A 14,805-nucleotide genomic window follows, 5' to 3' on the forward strand; every position below is an offset into this window, starting at 1 on the left:
TGCCATCAACAATAAGATTAGGACTGGTGGGGAGTGTAATCATTGCCTAAAAGCCTTTACAGAATATGAACATGAAGCAAAATACACTCTAAGAATTCTACTATCTCCATTGTTAGACATTTGGTTCTGAGGTGAAGTGGGTGTGAGCCCTCTTCAAGCCAGCACCACAATCCTAGTCAGGGGGATCCACAACTATTGTAAAGTAAACCTTGTGTTTAACTCTCTGGTAAACTGAACACTAGCAGTCAGGCTTTTAACTTAGAAGCAATGTGTAAAGTATTCAGGCAAAACACAAAGAGTAATAAAGTGGAAAAACCACACAAAATGGCCTCAAACAGTATTTATAAAACTATAGTATATTTTAATAAATAAAATGACTCCTAAATGAAAAAAATATTGAATTAGAAAAGTGTGTTAATGAGTCTCTGAATTTAAAATCAAAGAGGTGTGAAAGTGTGCAAACCAGGCAATGAGCCACGCTAGAGCACGCAAAAATGAAATGTGTAGAAAAAGGCTGCAATGGGACAGAGGCAAGGTCACACAGATCAGGCTGGTTGTGAGGCTGCACAGCCGGGCACAAGAAGCAAGGGACTCCAGACAGAAAAGTTACCCTGTTCAAAGCGCTAGAAAGTGTGAATGTTTGTTAGGTGTTGCCGAGAGGTTTGGCGGGCTGCTGCGTCATTCTTGGTGAACAGAGACCAGGGGTGGCAAGGCTACGGCGTCTGGTGCGGTAAGGTGCAAAGCTTTGTGAAAAGGTGCCACGAGGCCTGTCGGGCTTCTGTCAGGCTCGAAGGGCGGAGACCTAGTGCTGTGAGGCTGCAGCAGCTGTGTGAAGGGCAGAGAAAGGCACAAAAGCTTGGTTTGCGCCATCCAGCAAGGTCTGGTGATGGTTTGCATCAGTTCCGTGCTGCAGGTACTAGTAGTGTTCTGAGACTCTGCGGGATCGTGTGTCAAGCAGGGGAAACCGGCAATGGGGAGCAGAGTGCAGGGGCACTGCAGGGCTTCGCTCTGGGTCCAGAGACATTTTAAAGCATGGGTAAAGTGGCCTCTGGTCCAGGGCCCCAACATTCGAGGAGCCCCATCAGCACAGGCACAGACAGTGACATGAAGCAAAATTGATGTGGCCCTCTACACAATGTGAAAAGGGGCTTTCATGTCTCCACTATCTCATAAATATTCTTTCCTCTGAATGAAGGCCTCCTGAAGGACTGGGGTCCCCTTAAAAGTTTGGAGATCAACGAAGAGGTTTGTCAATGATCAGACCATAGTTGCGGACAGATTCAATAAGCTGAATATTAATAATAAATTCAGAATTGTTCTAAGCAGGGGGCCCCAAATTATGTTTGGCCCGGGCCCCCAAAATCCTAAGATGTCCCTGTCTGGGCCTGGAAGCAGTCTTCGGGAGCAGAGAGCAGTGGCAGCGAGGACTTGTGTCGTCTCATGGTGAAAGTAGGAAAGAGTGCACTCGGACAGCTTCCAGTGCCCAGGACTAGTGGAGCCAGGCTGTAGAGACAGGAATCCTTTCCACAGAGGCCGAGCAGCTGTGACCAGGACAGGTTCTGGTCAAGAAAGCAGATGAGATGCCTGGAACTTGTTGTGTCCCTGAAAGTTTAAGCAGTAGATCAGTCATCCGATCTTTGGAGTCACTCAGGAACTCTTGGAATAGAGGGTAGGTCCAGGATATCCAATGCAGTAAGGAAAATGGCTGCGCTGTCTTGTCTTCTGTTTCCAGTCTAAAGATGATCTAAAACAGTCTTTGAGCTGGGCCTTTTTATCCAGGTGCAAACCTTTGAAGTCGGGGACAGAGTATGGATACCTAATCCTGTCCTATCCAGTTCCTCTCTCCTTCTTCTGAGATGCCAAGGTGTCTCTTCCCTGGTGTGTTGGGTATTGTACGAGTGTGAAGACAGGCCACTGAAATAAATGGTGTTCACCACTCAGCAAACCCAGCCTCTATTGTCTAGTGTCTGGTTACAATTCACAAGCCATGGAGAAAGTTATCAGCATGCCAGGCAGGGGAGACTACACCCAGGAAAGGCCCCAGAGACTGGAAGCAGAAAAATACCAACTTTCTAAAAGTGGCATTTTTAGGTCGAGCCCTGAGCCAGCGGTTTGATCTGTGGTAGAAGAGTATGGGGAGAAGCCACACCACACCCACTCCCCTGCCCACTTTTTTATTGGCTTGTGTCTTTGTCATCTCTAAATGCTGCCTTCCGATTGGTTTATAGGCTGTAAGTCCCTTCTTATGACATCCATGTTGTCATTTGTATCCTTCCATGGCTACTGGCCCCTTTACTTCCAGTGCTGAACGGTATGTGTTATTTAGACTGTGAGCACTTTTTTCTTTAATGAGGTTCTCTTACTGCTCGTGCATTCTCCCCCCCCCCCCCACTCCCGTTGTTAGTTCCTTCTCGCCCCCTGACCCTGCCCGCCCTCCCGTTTGCAATGCAATAGGGCTTGTGTTAATGCGTTTCCTATTTCATTGCAAATGCTTGGTTTTTTTTACTTTTACAATGCCAATTGGTTAAACTCGCAATTGCGAGACCTATTGCATTGTGTCTCTCTCGCGATGAGCTCAGTTCCTTCTGGAACGTTTTGCACGCTGGATGTGTGGACAGGGCGGCAGTAGTGGAGTTTCCAATGGGGCCATGCTCTGAGTTAGGAAGTACTACTGCTACGAAAAGGTGTCTCGAAACAGATCAAAATGAGGTAGGATTCTACGTGAAGAACTGCTGTTATTGAAAACTGCCCTCCTCGGTGACACGGGATCACATAAGAACTATCTGCTTTTGGGCACTCCGTACCATCCAGTGCGTGTTTGTTGCGATACATCGGTGTGCAGGAGCGAGGGCTGCACATCTGCAGTTACATAGGACGCCAGGCTGCACATCATGTGGGCGAAAGCGCCAGCGAAGCTGCTTTCATGTACACCGCACCGAGGCTGTGTTTGGAGCGCCAGTTTCTTCACTTCTTGTTCCAAGTCTGCTCCAAAGCAGCAGTATTTTTCCACGTGAAAATGTGCGCTTTTGATACTGGCAGGAAGGTAAACGTTCACTGCTATTTCTTGCATATACCTGTCATTATATGAGATTGTTTGGGTTTTTTTTTTTTTTTTTGTCTTTATTAAAGGCAGACACAATGTGATGTAGCATCCCTATGGCTGGAATTTATTTTCTGAAATCGTGCCATTTTGAGTGGCCACAAAAGTTATTTTGTAATGTAAGTGTTTAAAGTAGCCCTGTGTCATCTTAGAGCAGGACACCAGGGTGGCAAGAACAGTTGGGTGTGAAGGCTAGTACTGTGCGAGTGGGCACACTGAGACCAGTGGATTAGGGGTGTTAATGGTAATGCTGTATGCTGAGCACAGGTGGGCGGTTAGGTGGTGAGAATGGAAGCACTGAAGGACATACTGTATGAGCTGGAAGACATAGTCCAGCAGTCAATGAGTGTGAATGCCAGCCCTGTACAAGATCAGAGGCTGCGAGCACTCTATGTGCATGCTTTACTGAGGCGCACTTAGGCCACTGGCCAGGCACAGGGGTGTGTGAGTGGCGATACACTGTGAGCTAGAACACCTAAACCTGCAGCTAAAGGTTGTAAACTGGTGCTGTACTAGCTGGCTCACACAAACCAGCAGGAAAAGTCTGTGAATCCTAGTAGTGAACATACTGGTACACTTTTGTAACAGGTGAGAGATGTGCATTCTTGTACTGTGTTAATTAATTGGCGCGGCGTGCAAACAAGTGATGGATTTAACCCAGATCTGTGACTGGGGGTGAATGTTTATTTTGTTTAGCATTCCGTTCATCATCTGTTCTTTTTGCATTTGTACTGTATAAACTGGCACACCTAGGCGCAGGTTAAGATGTGAATGTTAGTGTGAATTCTAGCACCATAGAGACGCACAATTAAATCAGCAACTAAGGGAATGCTTAGTGTGAATGCTTATACAGTACAAGCTGTCGCACTTAGATCCTGCTAAAGGGTGTGAGTGCTGGCACTGAACATGCTGATGCACTCTGAGAAGCTGCTCAGATTGTGAATGGCAGTACTGTACAACCTGGCACACTTTGATGCAGCAACTAAGGAGCGATAACTTTGGGTACAGTAACCGAAATTAATGTTATGCGTGTGCCTGGGTCTGAAATGACCGGGTCTGAAAACTCAGAATCCAATCATTCAGAGCCCAGAGACACTGGACCTTGCGGACACGTTGCAGGGCTGCTGGGCATGATAGACAACCTGCTCTGGAACAACTCGTTTTCATGCCCCTTATATCTCAATCATTGTGAAGGTCTTTTTGTAGTGCCTCCAGTGCTTTTCAGGCATGTGGAGCCACTTGTTACTAATCAAATGGAGCAAAGAATTCGGGGGAAGTGCTTGAAGCAAAGGTGCAGGTGATGGGAGACATCCCAGGCCCACAGAACTGGCTGAGTTCACCTGAAACTACCCCCGGGGTCTTCCCCGAGAGAACTTGAGGCCGTGACCCTCTTGGGACTGAAAATCTGGCTATGGGATCACACAAACTCACCATTTCCCTCTGTGTCCCACTCCCTCTCCTATTCCTTCTCCCTTGCCCCATTCTTCTCTAACCATTCCTTTCTCTGTGTCACTCATGCACACTTCTCTCTAAACCCTCTTTCGCTCTCTGCCTTTCACACACACACACATCCTGCTCCAGTATCACACTCTTTCCTGTCATTGATGTCGTTTATTTTCCAGCTCCCCTCCCTCATAACATATTGCCTAGTTTCAGGTTCTACGGCACCGCAAGGTCATTCGAATGGCAATAGCGCAATGCAAATGTGATTACTCCCACTGCAAACAAAAAAACTAAAGTTAAAAAAGTTAAAAACATTGTCATTTACAACACTCTGATAGCTCTAACTTTCACAAATGCGAGACCTATAACAATTGCAAATGCTTGTTTAACATTATGAGCTAAAATCCAACTTTACCATTAAATCAGATTTTAAATTTTAATTAATGTAAGTGTAAGAAATATTTCTCTAGCTGCCCCCCTTCTCATTCCATAATTTAGTGGTTTGCACAAAGGTGAATCAGTGTTAGTCTAGGGGAAAGTCAGGCCTTGCAACAGTGAAAATCAAATTTGAGAGATCATCACTGTTAGGACATGTACAACTTAAATTAGCTTTGTCCTGTTTTTCAACTACATAACACCCTGACCCCTGAGCTGAAATGGCCTACACTAGGGGTGACCTACATGTAATAAAAAGGAATGTTGAAGGGTTGGCAGGTGTTTATTCTGGCAAGTCAAAATGGTAGTTTTAAAACTACATTGAAGGCTGCAGGAGTGCAGGCCTGTGACAGGTTTAGAGCTACAGTAGTGGGTGGCACAATAAATGCTGCAGCCCGTTAGTAGCATTTGATTTGGAGACCCTGGGTGCCCCACTACTACTTACCAGGGACCTACCCATAAATTAAATGTGCAAAACAAGTATATACTAATTATATCATGTTTAGAGGGGAGAGCACAAGCCCTTTAGCGCTGGTTAACATTGAAAAAGTGTTCAGAGTTCAAAAGCAAACAAAAATGAACTCAGCAACAATAGGACCAAAAGGGAAAAGGTTTGGGGAGTGACCACTCAAATGATTTTCAGTCCAACAACTGCAAAATGAGGGCTTTAATAAAGCTACATCAATGGTGTGGTGTGGTATAGAATGTGCATGCTTTTCAACACTAGGCAATTGATGTGCCTGAAGCATCTTAACGAAACATAAATGGATGGGTGGTGTGGTGACTCATTCAAACCCCATAGAGTTAGTCCAATATAGTGGAAAACCTAAAAGACAGATTTAACTCTAGAGGTCATCTTGGTGCCAATCCCAACTTGTCCTAGGTTTGAATGTTATGATGTTGGACCAGTACCTGTACAAGAACACTGCATCTTGAGGAAGTAACAGTCACCTTCACTCTCAGAGACCAGCTTCCCCTTCACTCTACTTTACCTCGGACTCTGGGCGTCTCTCCACTGCTTTCAGCTAGGTTTATGCTATACAAATGCCACATACATACATGTGGCCTTATGTAGAGAAACCTTTTAGTTTTTATTGATATGCTCATCTGAGTCATTAATGTGTTTGATGACTGCCTGTGGGTACATATGAGTGTGGACACATGGGCCACTCTGGGAATGATATGGTATACTTCATTAACAAAAATATTCCAAGATGGCCATGCTTGCAAATTTTTGGTGGACATGGTTGAATGGTTTTGTCCCTAAAGTATATCAAATCAAGCAAGCATTGACAAAGACAACAGCTCTGCGTTATTTGACCAAAATATCAATTAAAAAATATTGTGGTTCACAAATGTTGTGGTCAGAATATTGTGTGGTGTAAAATATTGTGGCACTTAATATCAAAGGTAAGAATATAATTTTTGAGGTATGTGTTTCGTTTTTGAAATATAGTTGTGTGAAATGTAGTTATATTTAATATATTTGAATAACATAATTTTAATTAGTTTGACATATATTAGTTGCTTTAATCATTAATTAATTAAGTTATTAGAGGCTGATTATGACTTTGGCAGTCTGGGAGCAGGGCAGAACGTCACCGCCCCAATCCCGCACCACCAAAGTCGAACTCCGGCCTCATGCCAGATTAGGATTTTTCCCCTGGTGGGATGGGTGGTCCTTTGGCATTCCCACGGCGGTACCTTTGAAGAAGGCATCACAATGGGAACGCCAAAGCAAGTTCCTGCACAGCATGGACTGTTTGTCCATGCCGTGCAGGAACTGGGCATTCATGCACACAGGCATCCCAGTATACAGGGGCAACAAGGGGCCTGTAGGGCCCCCTTTGTTTCCCGACTGCCAGCCTTTTCCGCCAAAAAAGGCTGGTAGTGGGAAAACTTAGAATATGCCTGGCAATGCTGCAGCAGCACCACCAAGCATATTGCTGCCCCGGACAACCACACAACGGCAAGGGAACGCAGTTCCCTGGCGGTTGCGGCGTTCCCAACATGAAATACTTGTAATATAGGAACTTGGACCACTGGTGCAGACGTCCCCGCACTCCCACCATGGGTTAATGGTCCGGTGGACTGCCGAACTTGTAATCAGGCCTATGGTATTAGAATAATATTTGTGCATAATTTGTTTTAATATAATTAGTGAGTTTTTAAGTGAAATGGATTTTTTTAATTCAAAATTGTCAATTAAGTAGCAGATTGTTGGGGCTTGGCTAGCACGCCAAACAAGATGGCTGCATAGATGCAGAACTCCGCTCCGCCGTTCATTGCAAATTTTCCGTTTTGGGAGTAATTTGTTCACCGCTGCAGAATGGACGCAGGAATCCACTTTCGCACACCATGGTGAGCCTCCATACAGCTTTCATGCAGTTTCTTCATTTCTAGTGCATTTTTAATAGCGCGACTCGGCTCACGTTTTGGCGGCCGCCATTTTGTCTCTTACTTCAAAAGCTCACTGTGCTTCAGAATGTTTCCTATTTTGCCTCAGCTCATAATTCATACCCTATTAATGGAGCTCTTATCTTCGAGCTATTAACTTCTCTTCCTGTTGTGGAGAAAATGTTATAGTAGCCTGTGACTCTCCTGGCATTTACCGGAGCCGTTCTCTTCACTAGGTCTGGAGGTTGCCACCATTTTGTATTCTGGCCATTTTCCTTCATGAGGTGTATTCTTTTAATCTCTTCTTGGTGGTTTCCTCTGCCTTTTGGCCTCATACCACATATCATTGAAGGAGCTCTTGCTGGATTTTGCAGGCTGCAGCTAATGTTAATTCTTTTGCCGTTTTTGTTTATGGTCTGGAATTATTGAACTTATGAGTTTCGTGTTTTATCACTGAATTCCATCACACTTTTTATGGGAAGGCTCCGAAATCTTAAACTTGCTACTTCATCTAAAAAGTTCCTGCGTGTTCAGTTTCAGACTCAAATTCCAATTGTACTGAGATGGAGGATCTCCCCTCTCAGAAACCGATAATTCTTCAGGCACCATATCAAAGGCGCAGTTTTCAAGCAAATGACCTGCAATCTCTACTAAAAGACCCAAAAAAGACCCCCCTTCTCCAGAAAAATCCTCCCCGTCAGCCATGGATTTTATTCTTGAGGAGATCCGAGCTCTGAGACCCTTCATAGAGGAAACTAATAAAACTCTACAATGTTTGAACGATAAATGGTCTTCTTTGGATTCACGAGTGCTCATTGTAGAACAGTGAACGTAGTCCCTCGAAACTTTGTGCTCTCATATCTCATCTTTGTAATCTGAAGTTTCTCTCCTTAAAAAACAGGCGGAGGACTTGGAAAACAGAAATCATAGGAACAATCTTTGACTTTATGGTCTTCTTGAAAATATTGAAGGTTCCAACCCTACCGCCTTTTTCTAATCTTTTTTGCCCAAGCTTCTGGACTTACCTGCTACTCCTTCTCTCAACATTCAAAGGGCTCTAGACTTGGACTGAAAATTTCTGTGAAACCTCATGGCATCATCATGCTTTTTCTGCTATACACCAACCTTCTTCAGGTCCTATCAGCTGTCAAGACCAAGAAACAGATTTTTTGGGAAGGTAACCATCTCTTCTTTTCTCAAGATGTAGCTAAAATCACAGCAGACCGTCTGTCATGAATCTCAGGTGTTAAGAACATACATCACTGTTGGTGCAACAAAAGCACAGTACTGTTCCTTAAAAAACAATAAGATTCATGATGAACCTGTTTTGCTGTAAGTGTAATGCCAGATGTTTAACTGTTGTGCAAAGTAATCATCCTTTTGGGATGTTTTAGTTGTTTTAGTAAAGGGATCATACTTTTATTTGCCCAGAGCATTTGTGCGCCCTTAAACACCTAGAAATAACATTGCTTTGCTTTTTGTAAAGATAGCCAGTTCGTGGTAAGTTTATTCTCATGTTTTGAGCAACCAAGGCTTCCGTAGCAGCAGGAGCGCCTATTTAAGGAGCCACGCCCGTCTGCTGATTGCAGATTATTCAGTTTGGCCCGAGTTTTGTTGCTGGCGCTGGGTGTTCAGTTCTGGAAAAGAAGAGCAGGTAAGAAACTCTGTTTTGCCTTTGAACTGAAACTATTCTAGTTAGAGTGCATCCCTCGTTTGTAAGCTAATGCGCTCATTTTCTCAGAAGAAGACTTTCCTCATGTCAGTTTGACAAGTGCCAGATGCAACCAATGCTTAGATTGTCTTCCTGCTTGGAAATGATTGAAGGAGCGCTTTGGTTGAATTTAAGCCTAGCGGTGAGGCCAAAGAGGATTTGAGTATAATTACGCTTCTATTTCAGAAACTGAACATTGAACCTTGTGAGACATTATTTATGAGACAATATTTTGCCATTAAGGAATGAAAAGACTTTGAAACAGTTTGCATGCATGTACTACAGGAAAGCTGAGACATTATTTATGAGACAATATTTTGCCATTAAGGAATGAAAAGATTTTGAAACAGTTTGCTTGCATGTATTAAAGGAAAGCAGAGACTGGACTCTAGTGAAAGTTAAACAATTTAATCAAGCCTTGAAAAAACGAACATAGCAATTGTAATCCTTCAAGCCTTGCTTCTTTCCAAGTGAAATACAACAACCTAAAATTGCTCTAAAGGAATATTTTTAAAGTCAGCTTTCCAGATCATGCGATTGTTAACCATCAAGGCAACAAATATTCTTTTCACAGGTAAATCTGGCAGTCCGATATGTTTATGGCAATGTAATTATGTGTGTTTAGTAATAGAACAAGAGAATCAGAATTAATCATATTGTGGTGTCATTTCAGATCTCCCTCCCCGCAGTACCCTTCCTAATTCCCTTCCCCTCATCTGGCCATCCTGAACCTCTGTTAACTCAGAATCAGAGTCGGGGCTGCCAGAAGGTGGGCCATTTGAGGGTACTGCTCCTGAGGAACTTGTGGACTTCTGACACCATCGGAAAAAGTTTCTTGATCTTCGTCCTCAATTACGCTCAATCAACGCCAGGTATGGTCTTCTTCATCCATGTCTTCTCAAGGTTATATATAAAGACAAAACTACAACATTTGATAACCCAGCGACGCTACAAGAGTTCCTTCGTCTTCATGGAGCTGATAACATGGATACTTCGAGACCTACATGACCATCATTTTTGCCTCGTGTTATTTAGCTGTTTCTTGTTCAACGTTTTTCGATGAATGCTGTTTTACCTGTTAGCTGTCTCGCACACTCATGGTGGATTACTCCTGTGGATGCACTACCTAGTAGCACGGACATTATTGGGGTGAATGCTGTACAGAGGTAGCTTATGTGCCGGGGTGATTATTGCAAGATGTCCTGATTTGGCTGGGGGGAGGACTATGGGGGACGGGGATTGACTGCATTGTGTTCTGTGACCTAATAAAGTTTGTTTAAAAAAAAAAAAAATGAATGCTGTTTTACCTTTATCTTTGTAATGCCTATATAATGTTGTCTCACTTTTGTGTTCCATATATTTTTCTTAAATTTCTCATCTTATGGTTATTTCTTTCTACTTTTCCTGCTAATTTCTTTTATCTCACTTACAGGTGTGTTACCTCAACAATGTTGTTGTCTCCTGATTCTCCTGTTACGTTGAAGTCTTTGATTGTGGTCCTCTTAGATTGGGTGGAGCTTCGACTGCTGTCGTTGTCATCTTCTGGTGTAGTCACTCCCTAGTTGTGTTGTATTTGTAGGTATGTTGTTCAGTCATCTCTGTATGACATGTACTGTCTCCTTGTTCTCTATCTTCTTTTTTCTTTGTTGTTTCTTTCTATTCACTTTTCTCGACTTTTTTGTTCTCTTCTTCTTTATCTCTTTTACTTACCTCTTCCATTTTGCCTGTTCTTTTCTCTAAAATATATCCATCTTATTTCTCTTACAACTTACATACTTGTAAATTCTTCTCCCTATTACAATCGCCCGCCACAATTTGAAATATGCAGGATGCGACTGCCAGGGTGGCGGTCGCATCCTAATGGGCCTGGCGGAACTGCCGCACCTCTGGCGCTCGGTCCGGTTTACCGTTACGGTGGCGGGTGGACAAAGTCCGACTGCCATCGTAATGGGGCCCTAAATGTTTGGGGTACTTATCAGGAAGCTGATGTTGAAGGGCGTTGGGTTATTGTTACGTTTCCTATAGATAAGATTCCTGTAGTTATTTTTAATGTATATTGACCTACTTCGATTGATAGACTCTTCTGGTCTAATTTATCTGATAAATTACTTACATTTGATGATGATTACGTTATATTTGGTGGTGATTGCAATAAAATTCTAGATACCATTCTTGACAGACACTTTAAAGGTGAAGTTCACCCCTTCCAAAATGCAAGCCCAGTTTGTCTCCTTTGTGTGGCGTAAAGCGCTACTTGATATTTGGAGACTTTGACATCCTGACCTTAGAGAGTACAGTTTTTATTTGGCTGCTCACCACTCCCAATCCCGTATTGACTATCTTTTCTTAAGTAAACCCCTGTCCCAACATGCCATTCACTCTGAAAATTGGTTCAATCCTTATATCAGACCATGCTCCTGTTTTTGTTGACATTGATTTGGTCTCTTTTCCTCTCACCCTGGAAGATGGCGTTTTAATAATTCCCTATTACTTGACCCCAATTTTTGTCAGAAGTTTAACTCCTTTGCTTTGGAATTTTTCTCCATCAATAACACCCCAGAGTCTCCTTTTGTTATGGTATGGGATTGCATTAAAGCAGCTGCCAGAGGTTTTATTATGAATTTTGTGTCACAAAAGAAGAAATCTTTGGAATCCCAATCCTCTTAGTTACTCCATAAAATTAAACAATTGGAATACGCGTAATATCATTCCAATAATGAGTCCACTCTGAAAAATCTCCTTGATACCAAAATTACTTTTAATAAATTATCCACTAATGCAGCTTCCAATTATTTACTAAAAAGCAGTTCTTGTTATTATGGTGGCCAAAACAAAATGGGTAAACTATTGGCTAACTATTTAAAAGTGAGAAAAGATAGAGCTAAAATAGAATCTCTGAGAAGCTCTGCTGGCACTCCTATCTATAACGACAAAGATATTTTAAATTAATTTGTTTCCTTCTATAAAAATCTTTATACTCCTGAATCTTTACCTGATGAGTCTGACCTTCTCTCCAATTTTCGATCTATTCCCTCTCCTACATCTAATCACATTGATTTTGAATCTTTAGGAGCAGATATCTCCCTAGCAGATATATCTCATGGAGTTTCAGTACTACACCGTGGGAAGGCGCCGGACCAGATGGATTTACCATTGAATTCTACTCTCACTTTGCAAATATGCTTCTACCTAATCCTTTACTTGTATTCCAATCCTTTGGGGACACTGGTGCTTCCAGTGGTATGTTTTAAGAAGCACTGATTTGCTTAATTCCCATAGATGATAAGGATCATTCTCTTTACAAGAATTATCGGCCTATTTCATTAGTTAACACAGATTATAAGATCTTTGCGAAAATTCTGGCTCTCCTTGTTGATCCTATTTTGCCGGATCTCATTGGTCCTGAACAAGCAGGTTTTGTTGAAGGGCGTCTTGCATCTGACAACGTTCGAGTCTTTTTTAAGATTCTAAGCAAAGCCTCTTCCCTCGATCATCCGATTGCAGCGATTATCCTAGATGCTGAGAAAACTTTTGACAGGATTGGTTGGGACTTTGTTTCAAGCTCTGAAATGGGCTGGTTTTCCCTCTAAATTAATAGCTTTGATTTCTTTATTATACTCAGACCCCCGGGCTTCAATATTTGCTAACGGTAAGTCTTCTGATTACTTCTCGTTGCGTAGGGGGGTAAGACAAGGATGCCCTTTGTCTCCTTTATTATTTATCATAGCCCTGGAACCTTTCCTAACTAAAATTAGACAAGATGATCGTATTACAGGTTTTTAATTTCGTCCCATCAGGTTAAGATGTCAGTCTATGCTGATGATATTCTTTTATATTGCTCCAATCCTGAAACCTCTCTCACTCCTTTTCTTCAGCAAGTATCCTCATTTTCTAAACTCTCGGCTTATCATCTAAACGCTGATAAATGCAAAGTTTTTCCTTTAAATTTTCTTTGTAAAAAACAACTCTTTGATTCCTCTGGTTTTACCTGGCAACCGATCAAACTAAAATATTTAGGACTATGATTTGCACCTTTATTATCTGACACATTAAAACAAAATTTTGAATATATTATTAAAAAGTTAAGTGATACTATTAGTCACTGGCATTCCCTTTTTCTCTCCTGGTGGGGTAGGTAAGATGATGCTATTCCCTCTTGTGCTATATATAATCTCTACGATTCCTATTCATATCCCTCAATAATATTTCAAAAAAATGTATTCCAATTTGATAAAATTCTTGTGGAAGGATAAAGCATCGCGTATAGCCTTAACTTCTCTCAAGAAGGATAGGCCAAATGGAGGCCTCAAATTCCCCGACTTTAAAACTTATCATTCTGTTTTCTTACTAGAACAGCCTGCTAAATGGATCTCTACAAACCTTCCCTTACATCCACCTCTGTGGTGACCAGTAGAAGAATCTTTTATTGCCCCTTTTATCTTTCAAGAGATTTTAACTTTTTAATGCCGATATTGCTTCCTTGCATTCACCAGTCATTTCTCATTCCCGTAAATTCTTATATCCCCTATTACATTCATCACATCCTTCCATTAAATCTCTTCATAAACAACCTATTAATAAATCAATACGGATTCTTTCCCAACTCATATCTGACAACAAACCCCTTCCTTTTTCTGATCTCCAATCTAAATTTTCTTTACCGCCATCCTCCAAATCGCAATATAATCTTCTTCATCTCTCCCCCACTCAGGTTCTTCGGAATCTACCAGCCTCTACTGATCTTCCTGTAGCTTATGAATCTTTACTTTCAATTCTAGAAGGTTCTCCTTCAGCATCCAACATTTACAAATCTTTACTATTCTCTTCAGAAAGGCATAAATCAAAAACTGAGAGGGCTTGGGAAAAGGATTTTTCTCAAGAGTGGCCATTTGCTACATGGGATACAATTTAGTCTAAACTCCATAAGACCTCTCGGGCTGCAAATACCACACAAACCCTTTTTTTCATTTACCATAGAATATTATTTTCCCCAATGTCCTTGGCCTCTTTTTCGTCAGATTTTTCCCCTACTTCTTGGTCCTGTCCTTGCCCGGCCGCAAACTTAAAGCATATGCTGTTTGAGTGCCCCCCAATCCATCATTTCTGGCAATTAATCTGGTCCAAAATTACGATAATTTTTAAGGTCCAAATCCCTTTTTCCATCACAATCATATTTTTAGGCATCCTATCTCCGCAATGGCCCCAAACACCATTGAATTTTAAACTTTTAGACTTATTATTAGCTATTGCATTTCACTTAACTTCAAATTAGAAACAAGCTGATAAGGTCACTTTCAGAGCATGGTGGAATGCTGTCTGTTTTCACCACCGACTGGAAACTAATTATGTTTTTCCCATATCTCTAGTATTCAAGAGGGATCTTTAATGGCTTCCTTTAACAACTTATCTATCTCAATCCGCCTCTTCCTTTGTCACCTCTAAAAATGTATCAGATGATGTACGGAAACCACCTTAATTTTCTTCCTTAGCCTTTTTCCGCATGTTTATTTAGTTGATTCTTCTTTACCAAATGTTTATTACAATACTTTTCTGACTTCTCATTTATTGTTATGCTTACAGTTTATACCATTTGTACAAAATGTATAATGTTTTAGCTGCCCTAAATTAAGTACTTTGTTCCCTTCCCCCTTGACCCTCCCCCTTTTTCCTTTATTTTGCTTTATCCATATTGTATTTCTTCTTCTTATACACAGTTACA

Source organism: Triturus cristatus, chromosome 1_1 (assembly GCF_964204655.1).
Source record: "Triturus cristatus chromosome 1_1, aTriCri1.1, whole genome shotgun sequence".
NCBI classification, from domain to species: Eukaryota; Metazoa; Chordata; class Amphibia; order Caudata; family Salamandridae; genus Triturus; species Triturus cristatus.